Source organism: Balaenoptera borealis, assembly GCF_965194805.1.
Source record: "Balaenoptera borealis genome assembly, chromosome: 4".
Taxonomy (NCBI): Eukaryota; Metazoa; Chordata; class Mammalia; order Artiodactyla; family Balaenopteridae; genus Balaenoptera; species Balaenoptera borealis.
Genome location: NC_138861.1, coordinates 130928096 through 130944092, shown reverse-complemented (window position 1 = coordinate 130944092; position 15997 = coordinate 130928096). Strand labels below are relative to the sequence as shown.

The window sequence follows — 15997 nt, the reverse complement described above, 5'->3', positions numbered from 1 at the left end:
CTGTGTTCACGCCGCCAACCCTAGTCTTCTCCCTGGTATCTGACCTCCGAAGCCCGAGCCTCAGCTCCCAGCCCCCACCCACCCCGGCGGGTGAACAGACAAGCCTCTCGGGCTGGTGAGTGCTGGTCAGCACCGATCCTCTGTGCGGGAATCTCTCCACTTTGCCCTCCGCACCCCCATTGCTGCGCTCTCCTCCATGGCCCCGAAGCTCCCCCCTCCGCCACCCGCAGTCTCTGCCCGCGAAGGGGCTTCCTAGTGTGTGGAAACCTTTCCTTCTTCACAGCTCCCTCCCACTGGTGCAGGTCCCATCCCTATTCCTTTGTCTCTGTTTTTTCTTTTGCCCTACCCAGGTATGTGGGAAGTTTCTTGCCTTTTGGGAGGCCTGAGGTCTTCTGCCAGTGTTCAGTGGGTGTTCTGTAGGAGTTGTTCCACATGTAGATGTATTTCTGATGTATTTGTGGGGAGGAAGGCGATCTCCACGTCTCACTCCTCAGCCATCTTGAAGGTCTCCTCCAAGGCATACATTTAAAGTGGTCTGTTTGCCTGGCTGTGTCTCTTACTCAGCTCCATCTGAAGAGTCTGTTTCATTCACTTCTCTATCCTTAGCACCTAAGCCTGAGACATGGCAGGTACTTAGTAAATGCTATATAAATGAGAGAAGAGCAAGAATAGGATGGAGGTGGAAGCATATTTACCAACAGCCATTGTGCTACCTGGGAAAAGTAATCTTCAGTTACCTTTGCATTCCCACTGTCCTCCAGGCACTGTTCAAAGCAACTCCATGCCTTGAATTTTCCCAACAACGCTAAGTAGATGAGGATTTTGATGCTTAGATAAATAAGGTAACTTGCCAGAAGTCAGACATCTATTAATCTGAGGCTTTCTCCTCTTTGGTAATGTGAGTGTTCACTATGTCTAACAAGATAGATTATTAACCATATTTTGCGTAAAAGTACTACCAACCTGATTATGATAGACTTAATAAACAAATATATTCTTTAAATTAGAAAATGTCATTTTATTTTAAATAGCCATATGTCCTTGTTATGAGGAAACTGTTAAGATTATTTTACAGAACCTTTGCCAATATTGTATAAATTAAGTAAAATTTCAGTGAAACTACCCTCCTTCAAAATAGTTTCAAAACCTTCTCAAGAAGGACAGATGGTGTTTTCATCATAAACAATAATATGGAGGATACCAAAGCCAGTTGAGGTGAGGCAAAGCACCAAGCACCATTCAGCCAGGCTATTGCTTTAAGATGCATAAAGAAATTTGTTCAGAATTGGGAAATATTACAGAATTCAAAAAACCCCACAACATATTTAGCCATCCAAAATGTATTTCACAAGCTTCTCAGTTCATTCTATTTTTCTACAAGAGATTAGTCAATATTTTGGTAATCAGGTTTTGAGAAGGCAGTTTGAAACTCTGATTTTCACAGAGAATGGGATCGGTGTATATTTTCATGAAGTGGTTTTAAATGGCAATACTTTCAACTTTACCCTGAAGGAACTACAAGCTAGTTGATTAACTTTGTGTGAAAATAAATCCATAGCAATAAGCACTGGAAAGAATTATATAAAGACTTAAGCCTGTGAACGTGTTATAGAGTGGTGGGATATTTTCCCCCTAATTTGACAGATGCTGTGTGTGCCATAGATAAAAGTCAGGGACAAGTACAAGGTCTGCGTAGCAACCTATGCCTGGGCAGGCTCCAGTATCTAGCTCACATCCACCTGAACTCTTTTTTTTTTTTTTTTTCTAAAATTTCTTTTTTTTTTTAATTATTTTTTTAACATCTTTATTGGAGTATATTTGCTTTACAATGGTGTGTTAGTTTCTGCTTTATAACAAAGTAAATCAGTTCTACATATACATATGTCCCCATATCTCTTCCCTCTTGCGTCTCCCTCCCTCCCACCCTCCCTATCCCACCCTCCCTATCCCACCCCTCTAGGTGGTCACAAAGCACCAAGCTGATCTCCCTGTGCTATGCAGCTGCTTCCCACTAGCTATCTGTTTTACATTTGGTAGTGTATATATGTCCATGCCACTCTCTCACTTTGTCCCAGCTTACACTTCCCCCTCCCCATATCCTGAAGTCTATTCTCTAGTAGGTCTGTGTCTTTATTCCCGTCTTGCCCCTAGGTTCTTCATGACCATTTTTTGTTTTTTGTAGATTCCATGTATATGTGTTAGCATACGGTATTTGTTTTTCTCTTTCTGACTTACTTCACTCTGTATGACAGAGTCATGTACCAAAATGTTCATTGCAGCTCTATTTACTATAGCCAGGACATGGAAGCACCTGAACTCTTAAAAAGCAGTCCTGTGGACCGGAAGTAGGTGGTTCCACACTGTGACCACTCCCCTCAGGCTATGATGTCTATTTTGGCTCAAGACTCTTGACACCAATTAACAAGATTCATTCTGTCCCAAAGTACAGAGCAAATTGTGCTCATTTGATTAGCCCAAACTCTGTAAAAGCCCTATGCTCAGTAACTCATAGTTGTGTCGGGTACTTAAGAGCTTTCAGCAGAGCCCAGGAATAGAAGCAGGGATGCTGCGGGTTGAGTTCTCCCCCACTCCTTCCTGTGGGCGTCACACTGCTGAGGAAAAAATAGGGGAACAGCTGGAGGGAGGCAGGGCCCTTGGCAGCAGAGCATGGTGTCAGAACCCGATCTGGTGAAGCAGAGTGCCGTCGGTAGTTACATCAAGAGTGCCAGGTCCTTTTGAGCTGCCAAAAGAGGACGACTGTGGGTGGGTGGTTAGAACAAAGAGGCAAAGGGAAGAACACAAGCCAATTTCCAAGGAGGGGTGGGAACTAAGCAATGGAGAAGATGCCCTCAGAGATGTGGCATGTTAGTGGCTATTTTATGTGTGTCTGTGGGGAGGTGAGGGGTCACAATCTGTGTTAAGTGAGTTCCATATATAAGGTAAGGTTGTTGTGTGTGAGGAGCTGATACTCAGTGATGAACTTCCAATGAAGCCAAGATGGGTTTTGCTCATGGGCTCACTCTGACTCCACACAAGAGGTTTAGAGACATGTACAGGGCTCCTAGCATGTCTATGACAGGGCAGTCTTGGCACAAGAAGTAACCCATTAGAACTGCAAGGCTCTTTTGTGACTTCTGGCCCAGAAGAGGGCTTCTTGCGTTACAAGGAGACACAGTGTTAGAACCCCAGGACTCCACCAGGCTTGCCAAAGCAGACTAAGGAGTCCAATTTACCAGATATAATCCCTTGAAAATAACACGTTTAAATATGAGTGAGTGACCTCCTGGTAGGAGGAATGAAATATTAGTATTTGGTCTATTGATTGCTTATCTGTGGTGCACTTAATACAGATCTTGACCTTCCATGTAGAACTGCCTCCTGACTGCAGGCATCTTCCCCATGGCTCATTTCCCACCACTCCTTGGTGCATGTTTGATCCTTCTGCCTTTTTGTTCATCCCACCCACCTGCAGACCTTCCTTCTTGGCAGCCTAATAACAAGCAGTGGGTCCAAAAGAAATGAACTAGAAAACCTTGAAATAAATGTTGATCACCATTTTATCTTACTAATCCCACCTCAGTCTGCTTGTTTATATCACTTTGATACATACAATATTAAATTGTAAAGCTCTTTTCCATATTCTGCCCTGTGATTGTTTTCTACTTTTTTTAATCTCTGAATTCAGTCTCTTCTTATGCAGAAAATAAAAACTCCTTAAAGGTGATGATGAATGTTTTATGATTTGGTATTCTATCTAATGCATAAGGGTTGAAGTGTGGATGATACAGATATATAGTGTTAATACCAAGTGTTTTTATTTCTTTACTTAGTACCTGAGACAGTACATGTGCAATTAGACCTTTAAAATCCTTTTGTTGATTTATTAGTTGCCTCTTAGGTGTTTTTGATTGTGAATCTCTCTTGGACAAGCTGTTTGACCTCTCTCAACATAGTTTTATTAACATGCTTTCCAGACCTAGATTTTTTTTTTTAACATCTTTATTGGAGTATAATTGCTTTACAATGGTGTGTTAGATTCTGCTTTATAACAAAGTGAATCAACAATACATATACATATATTCCCATATCTCCTCCCTCTTGTGTCTCCCTCCCACCCCTCTAGGTGGTCACAAAGCACTGAGCTGATCTCCCTGTGCTATGCGGCTGCTTCCCACTAGCTATCTATTTTACATTTGGTAGTGTATATATGTCCATGCCACTCTCTCACTTCGTCCCAGCTTACCAGACCTAGATTTTTATGATACAATAGTAAAACCAACCCACTCTAAATCACTACTTTTTATGTTTTTTTCCTAAAATATTCTGGAATATAACAACAAAATATATTTGAGTGAAGAGTATTGACATTATTAAATCTGAAAATAATTCCAAATGACTCTCTGGACTTAAGAGTGTGTTCATCTTTGAAAACAATTCAGGAAACTCTACTTGTCTCTTCACATTGATGGAACTGAATTTGTGCACTTTGCAGAAAGTACTTTGTTCTAAATTGAAGAATGTAGTTGGGATCAAATTAGATAATGTATGCAGAAGTGCCCTGTTAGTTGGTTTATCGGTATATATCATTAGTACGGTTAATGATGATGGTAGTCATGGAACAGCCAAGAATACCTTTAGGTACATTTAGAACTGGAACCTCACTAGGTATGGCTGTCACCCATGAGTTAACTAGACGACTGGGGGCTGCCAATCTAGTGCTTCTCCAACTTTAATGCGCATAGGAATCACCTGGTGATATTGTGAAACTGCTGCTTCTGGTTCAAAAGCCTGGAGTCAGGCCTGGGTGTCTTAATTTCTAAAAGGCTTCCAGGTGATGCCAACACCGCTAATCCACAGAAAACACTTCAGGCCGCGAGGTTCTCAGCCTTCATAACAGTTGCTGATTGGAAAAAAGAAGAATATTTGGCAGGATAAAGCCAAGGACCATGTTCTCTGGAGTGCAGACCACCTGTAATCCACTATCACAGCAAATTTATGAAAGCAGAGACAGAGAAAGGATCTTATCTTTGTATCCTATTTTGCCTTCGTTTTAAATTATTAATATCTTATTTTCCATTCAGTTGATCTCAAGAAACATTTACTGAGCAACTCTTAGGATAGTTGGGCTCAAATTACAGAACCTTTGTACCTGGCACCCCTAAACACACATGCACACACGCACACCCCTCAAAGCGCCTGAATAATTCCAACTGAGTGTGAGGTTGGAGGAGGAGGGGGTCGGGATGTAAGAAAATAAGCAGTCTAGGATTCTTTTTAGGATATTTTTGATTACAGTCCCCCTAAAAGCTTCTTGCAAAACTCTATTCCCCTGAAACATTTTAAATTGATATTAAAATTTTTCATTATAAGTTTAAGTAGTAGTGAAGGATGTTGTTTATGGCATGCTGCAAATATCTATATTTTTAAAAAAAGCTATCCCTCTTCAGTGGAAATAAAAGTACCACAGTGATTGGAACCCATTGCCATCCATTTAAAACGCTAACAAACAAGCTCCTTTCTGTCAGAAATTTCATCTTGTCTCTTTTTCTCCAACTTCCATTTCTATTCCACTTCTCCCGTAGATTTTTATCCTAATGTAATAGGCTTTTATGTCGACCATCTTTTATTGGCATTCTTGTCATGCTTCTTCACCTCAAATATATATCCTATGAACATATGTGTACAACAATTTCTTTTGGGTTGACTTATCATAAATACCAGTAATATGCATTTGATTAGAACATCATAAACTATGAATTCTGATAAACAATTATTATATGACCACTGGTTGGCACTAATACCCCCAAACAATACACAGAGAGGGCGTAAGGCAAGGCTTAATGGAAAGTTTTACATCTAAGAGTCAGCAGAAGAGCACACAGGATTTCCCAAGTTCTCATCCCACCGTGAGAGGTGGTTAGGCCCAGGAGCTCACTTATGTAAACCTAGGGCATTGAGAAGAGACAGGAAGCATTTGTTTAACTATGTAACAACAGTGGCTTCCTAGAGGTGGGATGACTTTCTTAGAAAAGAGTCGTAGTTGGAGCTTAGTGAGGCTGATATCAGCTAGAAGCTGCCGCACCATATTTTTGAGCTGGCCCGTTGCTAGGCTGCCTGATGTGGCAGGGAGACAGAGCCACTGAAGCCTTTCAGCAGACAAGGGTATGTTCCTTGTCACCCAAAAAGTAAAATTTATTGGAAATGTATCTCTTAATGAGATGGATGGGGGAGGATATGTTATGGTGCCTTGATTAAAGGAATTGTTTACAGGATTATTCATTTGGCAAAGTACAGTATTAAGATTAAGACTAGGTAAGAGAGATGATTTTCTTGCTAAAATGGGAGGAAATTTGGAAAGAAGAGTATGAGAAGAGACCCTTGACATATTGATAAGTGAAAGAAGCCCATCTGAAAAGGCTACATGCTGTATGATTCCAACTATATGACATTCTGGAGAAGGCAAAACTGTGGAGACAGTAAAAAGATCAGTGGTTGCCAGAGAATAAGTGGGAGAGAGAGGAATAGACAGGCAGAGCACAGAGGATTTTTAGGGCAGTGAAACTATTCTGTATGATATTATAATGGTGGATACATGTCATTATACTTTGGTCAAAATCCATAGAACGTATACCACCAAGAGTGAACTCTAATGTAAACTATGGACTTTGGGTAATAATATGTCCCTGCAGATTCATCAGTTGTAACAAAGGTAGCACTCTGGGACTTCCCTTGTGGCGCAGTGGATAAGACTCTGTGCTCCCAATGCAGGGGGTCTGGTTTCGATCCCTGGTCAGGGAACTAGATCCCACATGTCGCAACTAAGAGTTCACATGCCACAACTGAGGAGCCTGCCTCCTGCAACTAAGACCCGGCACAACCAAATAAAGAAATATAAAACCGAACAAACAAAAAACAAAGGTAGCACTCTTGTGGAGGATGTTGATAGTGGGGCAGGCTGCACGTGTGTAGAGGCAGAGGGTGTATGGAACAGTACTTTCTACTCAATTTTTCTGTGTATCTGAAACTGCTGTAAAAAATAGTCTATTTTTAAAAATAGAGGGAGAGAAAGAGAGAGACCCTTGGTGATTGGCATCTTCTTAGGCAAATGATTTTAGGAAAAAGTACGTGGAAGTTGAAGATCTGTACATAAGCATAAAACTAACCACTCTCATGTGCCCTTTAGAAAGTCTTCATGTACCCTCAGGCATAATTGAAACCTAGTTTGAAGATTTGGTCTAAGGTTGTAGGAGAGTGAATAGATAAAGAAATGTAGTAGGAAAATGAGTTATTCATTGAACAAATGGTTTGGGGAAAACACGGTAGTCATATGGAAAAAAATAAGGGTAGAATCACACCTCACCAAAAATTAAATTCTAGATGTATCAAAAATTTAAACATTAGAAAAAACTATACCTAGAAAAATGGTACAGATGAACCGGTTTGCAGGGCAGAAATAGAGACACAGATGTAGAGAACAAACGTATGGACACCACGGGGGGAAAGTGGCAGGGGGCTGGTGGTGGTGGGATTGGGAGATTGGGATTGACATATATACACTAAGATGTATAAAATGGATAACATATAAGAACCTGCTGTATAAAAAATAAAATAAAATTCAAAAAATAAAAAGCACTGTACATAGCAAAAAAAAAAAGAGAAAAACTATAAATGTAATAGCACAAACATGATCTGGAGAGTGGTAGGTGTGATTAGTGAGGTAGGAAATGAATTCTACAGCTGGTTTATGTAATCACAGATTGGCACTGTCATTGCGTTGTTAACATCCTGACTTGTGAAATAATAATGAGAATGAGAGTTAACTCTTATTGGGCACTTACCATGTTCGGGCAATGTTCTAAGCTCTTTATATGTATTACTACATTTAATTTTCACCACAACCCAACGTTGAGGGTATCGTTTTATACCTCCATTTTACAGATGAGTCAATTAAGTCACAGAGTTGAGGTCACATGCTGGTCAGGGAAGTGAAGACTTCTTAATTCAAGCAGCCTGGCTCTAGAACCCAGGGACTTAATCACCATACTCTACAATGAAGCAATGCTCAATTCTATGTGCTTTTAAAACATGCTAGATATACAGATTAGTATTACATTTTGACAAAGTTGTATCTACAGCAATAAGTTTAAACAGTTGGTGTGTTTACTTTCCTTTAGAAAAGCTTTGGAAAAAGAGTGTTTTTCATTCAATAGTTCACTTACAAAACACAGGATTATTTTATCCCTTATATATTCCAGTAACTGGAGAGTAAAATTTTGACATCTTTGCAAGGCTTATTTCACTATTTAATTTCATGGTGTTTAAAAAAAAAATCACAGTGTGTAGACTAGTTTTAGAAACACACTGCCATTATGCATGAAATGTTTTACAAACATGATCATCAATAGTTTGATGGGCAAACTATTGTCCTTTAAATTAATATGCTGCTTGTGCTGACGTTGAGAGCAAATGTTGTCCCGTTATTTCTGTGGCAGAGTAAACCTCACTAGAAAAGCAGGAACACCAAATAGCACACCAAATATACTAGCTTTATAATACTGTCATAAAATGATTATGGTGATGTTAAAGACAATATGAAATAATGGACTGTCAACTGCTTGATAACAAAAACACTCAATACTCTTTAGTACTAAATAATCTTTAAGATGAGATCAATTTTTGCTCAACATTAGATAAAAACTCATAAAGCCTTTTTCTTAGGGTGCTGGGGATTTAGAAAGCTTCATTTTTAAGCCTGTACAATGGAGTTTTACTCACTCTAATCTGAAAGAGAATAAAAAACAGTGCCTGCAATTGCACTGGCATGAAGTCCTGTCCTCAGCAGCCTACCTGGGAGGTCTTCTTAACACAGTAGTCTTTCCCTCACATTCTTTCTTATTTGGAAATGATTTGGGCTTGATCAGAGAGGTTGAAGAGTTATGTGTACCATTTTTCTAGATTCCATATATATATGCGTTAATATACGAGATTTGTTTTTCTCTTTCTGACTTACTTCACTCTGTGTGACAGACTCTAGGTTCACCCACATCACTACAAATGACCCAAGTTCATTCCTTTTTATGGCTGAGAAAAATGGTACTGATGAATCTATTTGTAGGGCAGGAAAAGAGACGCAGGTGTAGAGAACGGTCTTGTGGACATGGGGCGGGGGAAGGGGAGGATGGGACGAATTGAGAGAGTAGCACTGACATATATACATTACCATGTGTAAAATAGATAACTAGTGGGAAGCTGCTGTATAGCACAGGGAGCTCAGCTTGGTGCTCTGTGATGACCTAGATGAGTGGGAGGGAGGCTCAAGAGGGAGGGTATATGGGGATATATGTATACATACAGCTGATTCACTTTGTTCTACAGCAGAAACTAACACAACATTGTAAAGCAATTATAACTCCAATAAAAAAAAATATTAGGGCTTCCCTGGTGGCACAGTGGTTAAGAATCCGCCTGCCAATGCAGGGGACACAGGTTCGAGCCCTGGTCCGGGAAGATCCCACATGCCGCGGAGCAACTAAGCCCGTGCGCCACAACTACTGAGCCTACGCTCTAGAGCCCGTGAACCACAACTACTGAAGCCCGCGCGCCTAGAGCCCGTGCTCCGCAACAAGAGAAGCCACTGCAGTGAGAAGCCCACACACCACAACGAAGACCCAACGCAGCCAAAAATAAATTTATTAAAAAAAAAAAAAAAGCGAGAAGATCCAGGAATGGACAATTGTTAATAATCAAATTGCTAGTGATAAAAATTAAACAAATATGATGAATCTTAATTTTGGGCTTTTTTGCATTTTCAATTGAAAATGTAAAAAAACTCTTAATAATATTCTGATGTAAAGAAAATGTGAACAAATACTTAATAAATCTAAATAACCTAAAAAAAAAGAGTTATGTGTAATACTCAGGGGAAAATATCTTCTTGGCAACTGATAGGAGAATTCCTGTGGGCAGAAATTTCATTTAAAAGAGAATCTGATGAACCTACAGGTAGAAGCTAGCTCAGGTTGGTGCTCAGGTTTCCTGCCTAACAAAGAAAGCAAAGGAGGGAAAATAATGACTTTGGGGAAGAAAGGGTTAAAAGGAAGGCACAGCTGAAGTTGCCCAAACAGCCAACCAGGGCTTTGGGAGCAACAGAAATGTCCAGTGCATATTTGTTAGCTCTGTGGTCTAAATTCTTCCTTCAGTAAGTTCTATGTTGTTCAGTGATGCTCTGTAGCGTGGTTTTCTCTTTTGAAGGAATCCATGTTGTACTGAGTCCTGCTTCGTGATTTGCACATAGTGAAAAAGTGGTTGCTCTCGGGAGCCACTGATATGTTGGTTACATGTGAAAAACCCTGCTTCCTTAAAGTTAAAAGGAAAAGTGTCATGGTGGGGGGTGAGCAGTGGTTCACTAACCCCTTCTGTTAACGTGTCAGAGGCCCTTCCCAGAGGAAACTGCTTTCCTGAAAGAAGGCGCCCTGGGTTCCAAGCCTACCCCATCATCGTGGCAGCTGGGAGCAATTCACCCAGATAATCTCACTCTTCTACCACTCCCTGGTTTTGGCAGTAAAAATGATAAGTCATTTGAATTTTGCAGCCAGAAGGGACATGGAGATAATTATGTTCAATCCCCTAATTTAGGAAGCAGAAGCATAGAGAAGTGAAAGACATGCCCAATGTTACATGGCTATGCTAGCATGGGATGGTTAGAACCCAGGCCTTCTGTTTCCCACCAGTGTTCTTTCCACAACAACAGAAAAGCTGAAGAAATGTGGAAAAGGAGGAGGAAAAATCATACTGGCAAGTATGACTAAGGCATCAACAAAACGATGAAACCGATAAATGGCTGTTTTCTTCTTGCAACAGACTTTATTTTTCATCCAACGAAATACACAAGATAGAAGAAAATACGAAGAGCCTAAAAATATGTTGGTAGCAGGTTCTGAGTTTTGTGTAATGAGTTGTGTATTCGTCTCTTCTCATAGGTGAGAAACAGCTCAACCACCAGCTGGGGTGGATGGAGAAGCAAAATTCTTGGTGGTGTCTAGTGACAATCAGAGCCCACCAGCTCAGCCGTACACCACATGAAGAGATCATGATTAGGAAGGGCACGCAGAAGAGCCAGGTGTGCAACAGCTGGCAGGAATATGCATTTCCTTCAGATGTCACAAATCTTCATTTTCATTATTGAGTAACTGCGGTTATCGCGTCACTTAGCTCAACCAACGGTATCCGCAACAGAGCAAAAGAAAACCTCGTGAAGGTATTAATATTCTAGTACCACCAGATTCACACACACCCTGAACATTCTCTTTTTACAGGGTTTCACAGGTCATAGAGAATGATAGGACAATCTCTATATTGCTGAAGTTATAATCCGTAACTTCTGAATTCTTGAAAAGGTGCTTTAAAGGTTGCTGTCTCCCGGCCTTCCCTGGTGGCCCAGTGGTTGAGAATCTGCCTGCCAATGCAGGGGACACGGGTTCGAGCCCTGGTCTGGGAGGATCCCACGTGCTGCGGAGCGGCTGGGCCCGTGAGCCACAACTGCTGAGCCTGCGCGTCTGGAGCCTGTCCTGTGCTCCGCAACAAGAGAGGCCGCGATAGTGAGAGGCCCACGCACCGCGATGAAGAGTGGCCCCCGCTCTCCGCAAGTAGAGAAAGCCCTCGCACAGAAACGAACACCCAACACAGCCAAAAATAAATCAATTAATTAATTTAAAAAAAAAAAAAAAAAGGTTGCTGTCTCCCGGATGCCAATCATCTTGGTGTTTAGGTGCTCAGCTCCCTTAAGTTAAAAGAAAGCATGTATGAGTGAAGCGATACAGAGGCTTTGCCTGTCCTAAGCCAGCAGCCTCCAGTCTGAAGTAACGATTTCCATGGGGAGGGTTAGAAGATTCCTTGGATTGATTCACAGCTGATGCAAAAGGCAGAGGGAGGCTTGGTTAAGCAGTCATTTGGTCATTTGTTGGCTGGTTTATGGTGATGGTTACAAAAGGAATATCCAGGTATATTTCCTAGTGGGGGCATTAGTCTCTCAGCAAGAGTTTCTGTTGTAGATTCCAACCCGTATTTATGACAACGGGCCTGCTAATATGACATATCACAGAGGCAATAATACCAGGCCTATACCTTAACCACAGTGGAATTGGCATCTCTAAATATAGAAAACCCTGAGGAGAGATATTTTTCACATATACTAAATGGCAGTGTGACTTGCTGCATTAAAAATTTTTAAACTTCTCAGGAAATACTGGGTTGACTAAAAAGTTCTTCAGGAGGCATATATATATGCCTTCCTATAACCTATAGTCAAAGTAGATTATTTAAATGTTTTAGATCATATGGTATAGCTCTTTTTTTACTCAAAATAAAACATATTTATAAGAGTGGTATATACATACAATGGCATATGTATTAGTCAAGGATCTCCAGAGAAACAGAACAAATAGGACTTTGAGCTAGATATAGAGATAGATAGATATGATTTTTTTTGATAGATGTGATTTGCTATAATGAATTGGCTCATGTAATTATGGTGGCTGAGAAGTTCCAATGTCCGCAGTCAGTGAGCTGGAAACCCAGAAGAGATGAAGGTGTAGTTCCAGTTTGAAAAGCAGCAGCTCAAGGACAAAGAAGACCCAGTTTCAGTTCAAGTCTGAAGGCAGGGAAAAAAACTGATGTCCCAGCTTGAAGGCATTCCGGCCTCTTACTTGTGGGAGGGTCAGCCTGTTTTCAGTCTTCCAACTGATTGGATTGGTCCCACCCACACGAGGGAGGGCAACCTGCTTTTCTCAGTGTACTGATTCAAATGCTATTCTCATCAGAAACATCTTCACAGATACACTCAGAATAATGTTTGACCAAACGTCTGGACACCCTGTGGCCTGGTAAAGTTAATACATGAAATTAACCATTACAGAATACTATTCAGTCTTACAAAGAAAAGAAATTCTGACACCTGTTATAGTAGGGATGAACCTTGAGGAAATTATGTAAGTGAAATAAGCCGGTCACAAAAGGACAAATACTGTATGATTCCACTTATATAAGTTACCTAGAATAGTCAATTTCAGAGAGTCAGAAAGTAGAATGGTGGTTGCCAGGAGCTGTGGAGAAAGGGAAATGGGGAGTTACTTTTTAATAGGTACAGAGTTTTAATTTTGCAAGATGAAAAAGTTCTAGAGATTGATGGTGGAGATGGTTGCACAACATTATGAATGTATTTAATATCACTGACTGTACACTTAAATGGTTAAGATGGTAACTCTTAAGTGTATTTCACCACAATTAAAAATAAAAAGAGAAGGATTCTGGGAAGGTGGTGGATTAGAAAGCAGTAGGAATCTGTCTTCCCACCTAGACAACAATTGTACTAGCAGAATCTGTCTGATACAATATTTTGGAATTCTGGAGTCTATTAAAGGCTTGCAATTTCCAGGGGAAGTCTTGGATGTAAATTATGGCAACAGTGATCCCAGGCTCTGGGCAGCAGTGATCATGTGCTCTTTGTAATTCTACTTTCCCTTTTGCTCCTCTAGCTCATGGGGCTATAATCTTGTGCTACTTTACCTTCTTCTTTTCCTCCTCCTACCCATTCAATAGCCTTGTAACCAATTCCCTGTATTAAATTTCCCTATTTTAAATACCTACAGGGGTTTTGTTTTCTTTTTTGGACACTGACTAATAATCCACTTCTTCAATTAGATTATGTCAATTTAGGTCATATGCCCCCTCCTGTACAAAAAAAAAATTGTCATAGTCTCTGAATGACTTTTAGATCAACAGGGACCCACTTCCCCAAAAGTCTCCTCTTAAGTTGAATGGGGTACATGGGAAAGAGGCAGATACCTGACTAGAGTCAGGATTCTATTGACAAGGAAGAAAGAGGGATGAGGTGCTCGGTAGGCAACCAGTGGTGTCCAAGGTCCCCCAGCTAGCAAGAAACGAAGCCAAGATATGTGTCCAAGTCCACTGGACTGGAAATACAGCACTGTACAGTATAGTATAGGGTCAAGTATACTGAACTGGGACCCAAGTCTGTTCATTGCCAGACTGAACTATGGTGTCTGCATGTGCGTGGAGGACAGCTTGGATCACTAGATCTGGGAATGCAGGCCCTAGTTGTGTCATTAGAGCTCACAAGTTGTCATTTCATTAAGGGAGCATGCGTGACAAAAAATTCTACTTTTTTCTAATACCTTTTTCTCTTGGGGCAGTCCAGTTTCAGCCTCGTGTGTGTGTCCGTGCTTCTGCAAGCCCACAGCTCTGATCATTATCAGCTGACACAGAAGCTTTGCAGACCTGCCATTAGTGGTGACAGTTTCACCACTGTCATTATTCAAGTTATGCTGAACAAAGGCTGTATTGATCTCTATGATGCTCAGACTTTTTACTTTGCTACATAGCATTATACTGAGCAAGTCTAGGGCCAGCCACAGTCACACCGACTTTCTCCAATGTTCCTGCTGACTTACTGGAAAGAGTCTAAATTAAAGAAATAGTGTTTGGCCATGACCACATCTGTCACTTAACATTTTTCTTTTTTAATATTGGACAGACTTGGGTATCTTCTGTTGTGTTTTAAGACATTTGAAGCTAAGGACAGTGTCTAGAATTGTGGTGGTGGTTGTGTTGTCTCCGTAGAATTGTTCTTAGTGGCGAATTCTGGATTTCAAAGGCTACCCACATAGGATGATCTCCCACATACCCCTCAAAAAGATTTCTTCCTTAGATTTCCTTCCTTCCTTCCCTCCTTCTGACTCACTGGTATTTCTACATGTTTCCTCAGATTTAAGCAGCTTATCACATGCATTTTACTTATTTCCTGAAGCATATCTCATTTTGTAAGCATTGCATAACTGCCCAAGTTAGGGGGCTTTTGGGGATGGAATGGGGAAAGAGGTGAGGGTGTGGAGAGCAAACCCTGTTGTTGGAATGTTACAATAACTGTTGATTAACTTTAGATGACTCCCTGAGGTAGAACAACTCACTTTTCTCTCCTACAGTAGTGAACATTCTCATAGATTTTCTTTTTTTTTTTTTTTAATTAATTAATTAATTTATTTATGGCTGTGTTGGGTCTTTGTTTCTGTGCGAGGGCTTTCTCTAGTTGTGGCAAGTGGGGGCCACTCTTCATCGCGGTGCGCGGGCCTCTCACTATCGCGGCCTCTCTTGTTGCGGAGCACAGGCTCCAGATGTGCAGGCTCAGTAATCGTGGCTCACAGGCCCAGCTGCTCCGCGGCATGTGGGATCTTCCCAGACCTGGGCTCAAACCCGTGTCCCCTGCATTGGCAGGCAGATCCCTAACCACAGCGCCACCAGGGAAGCCCTCATAGATTTTCTAATTCTGGTCTTGAGGGTTTTAGGGGTGATAAAATATATAAATCAGAGGCAATTCCAAGGAAGCCCAGTTTGTATCTTCTAGAAATGAACATGGTGTTATATCTGTACTTGAAGCAGGAGCAAGGGAGAAGAGGTGTCAAAGGAACATGGATATTTTGGAGCCATTAAGGGTTGCCAGGATCACTAGGACTGACTCAAGCCCTGACTAGCTACAACATAGCTTCTTAGGGCCTGGAAACTTCCATAGAGTATGGACCTCATCCCCAGCACATGCATGGGTACTTTAAGAGACATCCCATCTAAGCAGAAACCTGTAACCCAATTTGTATGGTTCACAGTATCTGGAAAGGTATACAGGTACTTAAGGACCCAGTGTTACTAATCATGGTCAATAACACATTTTGAGGCCAGAGCATGGTACAAAATCTTTTTCTCATTTCTTTTGGATTCATTTCAGGCCAAATTGAATCAGCCTCAGGAAGGTACCTGGAAATCTCTTTTTCTCTAGTCTCCTACTCTTATCCTGCCCTTGTGTTGGGGAAGCTGCTCCCAACTAGCAGGTACCCCCAACAGGTAGGTTCCATCGTGGGATCTTGGCAGACTTTTACAGTCCTTCCTGAGTGTCTTCTTGGGGCTCTGGGCTCTTTAGAGAAGCACACTC

The 15997-nt window shown here is 41.2% G+C and overlaps 1 protein-coding gene and 1 long non-coding RNA gene across 14 annotated transcripts in view; both read left to right on the top strand.

The window, feature by feature from the left end:
* The window catches only part of LOC309627583 (uncharacterized protein), a 52667-nt gene that overhangs the window by 26104 nt on the left and 10566 nt on the right, over positions 1-15997 (top strand). The gene's annotated exons all lie outside the window — the stretch shown is intronic.
* LOC309627627 lies at positions 5432-15031 on the top strand. The gene is made up of 2 exons (XR_014243869.1): positions 5432-11407; positions 11730-15031. It is a non-coding gene; the product is annotated as an uncharacterized lncRNA (long non-coding RNA).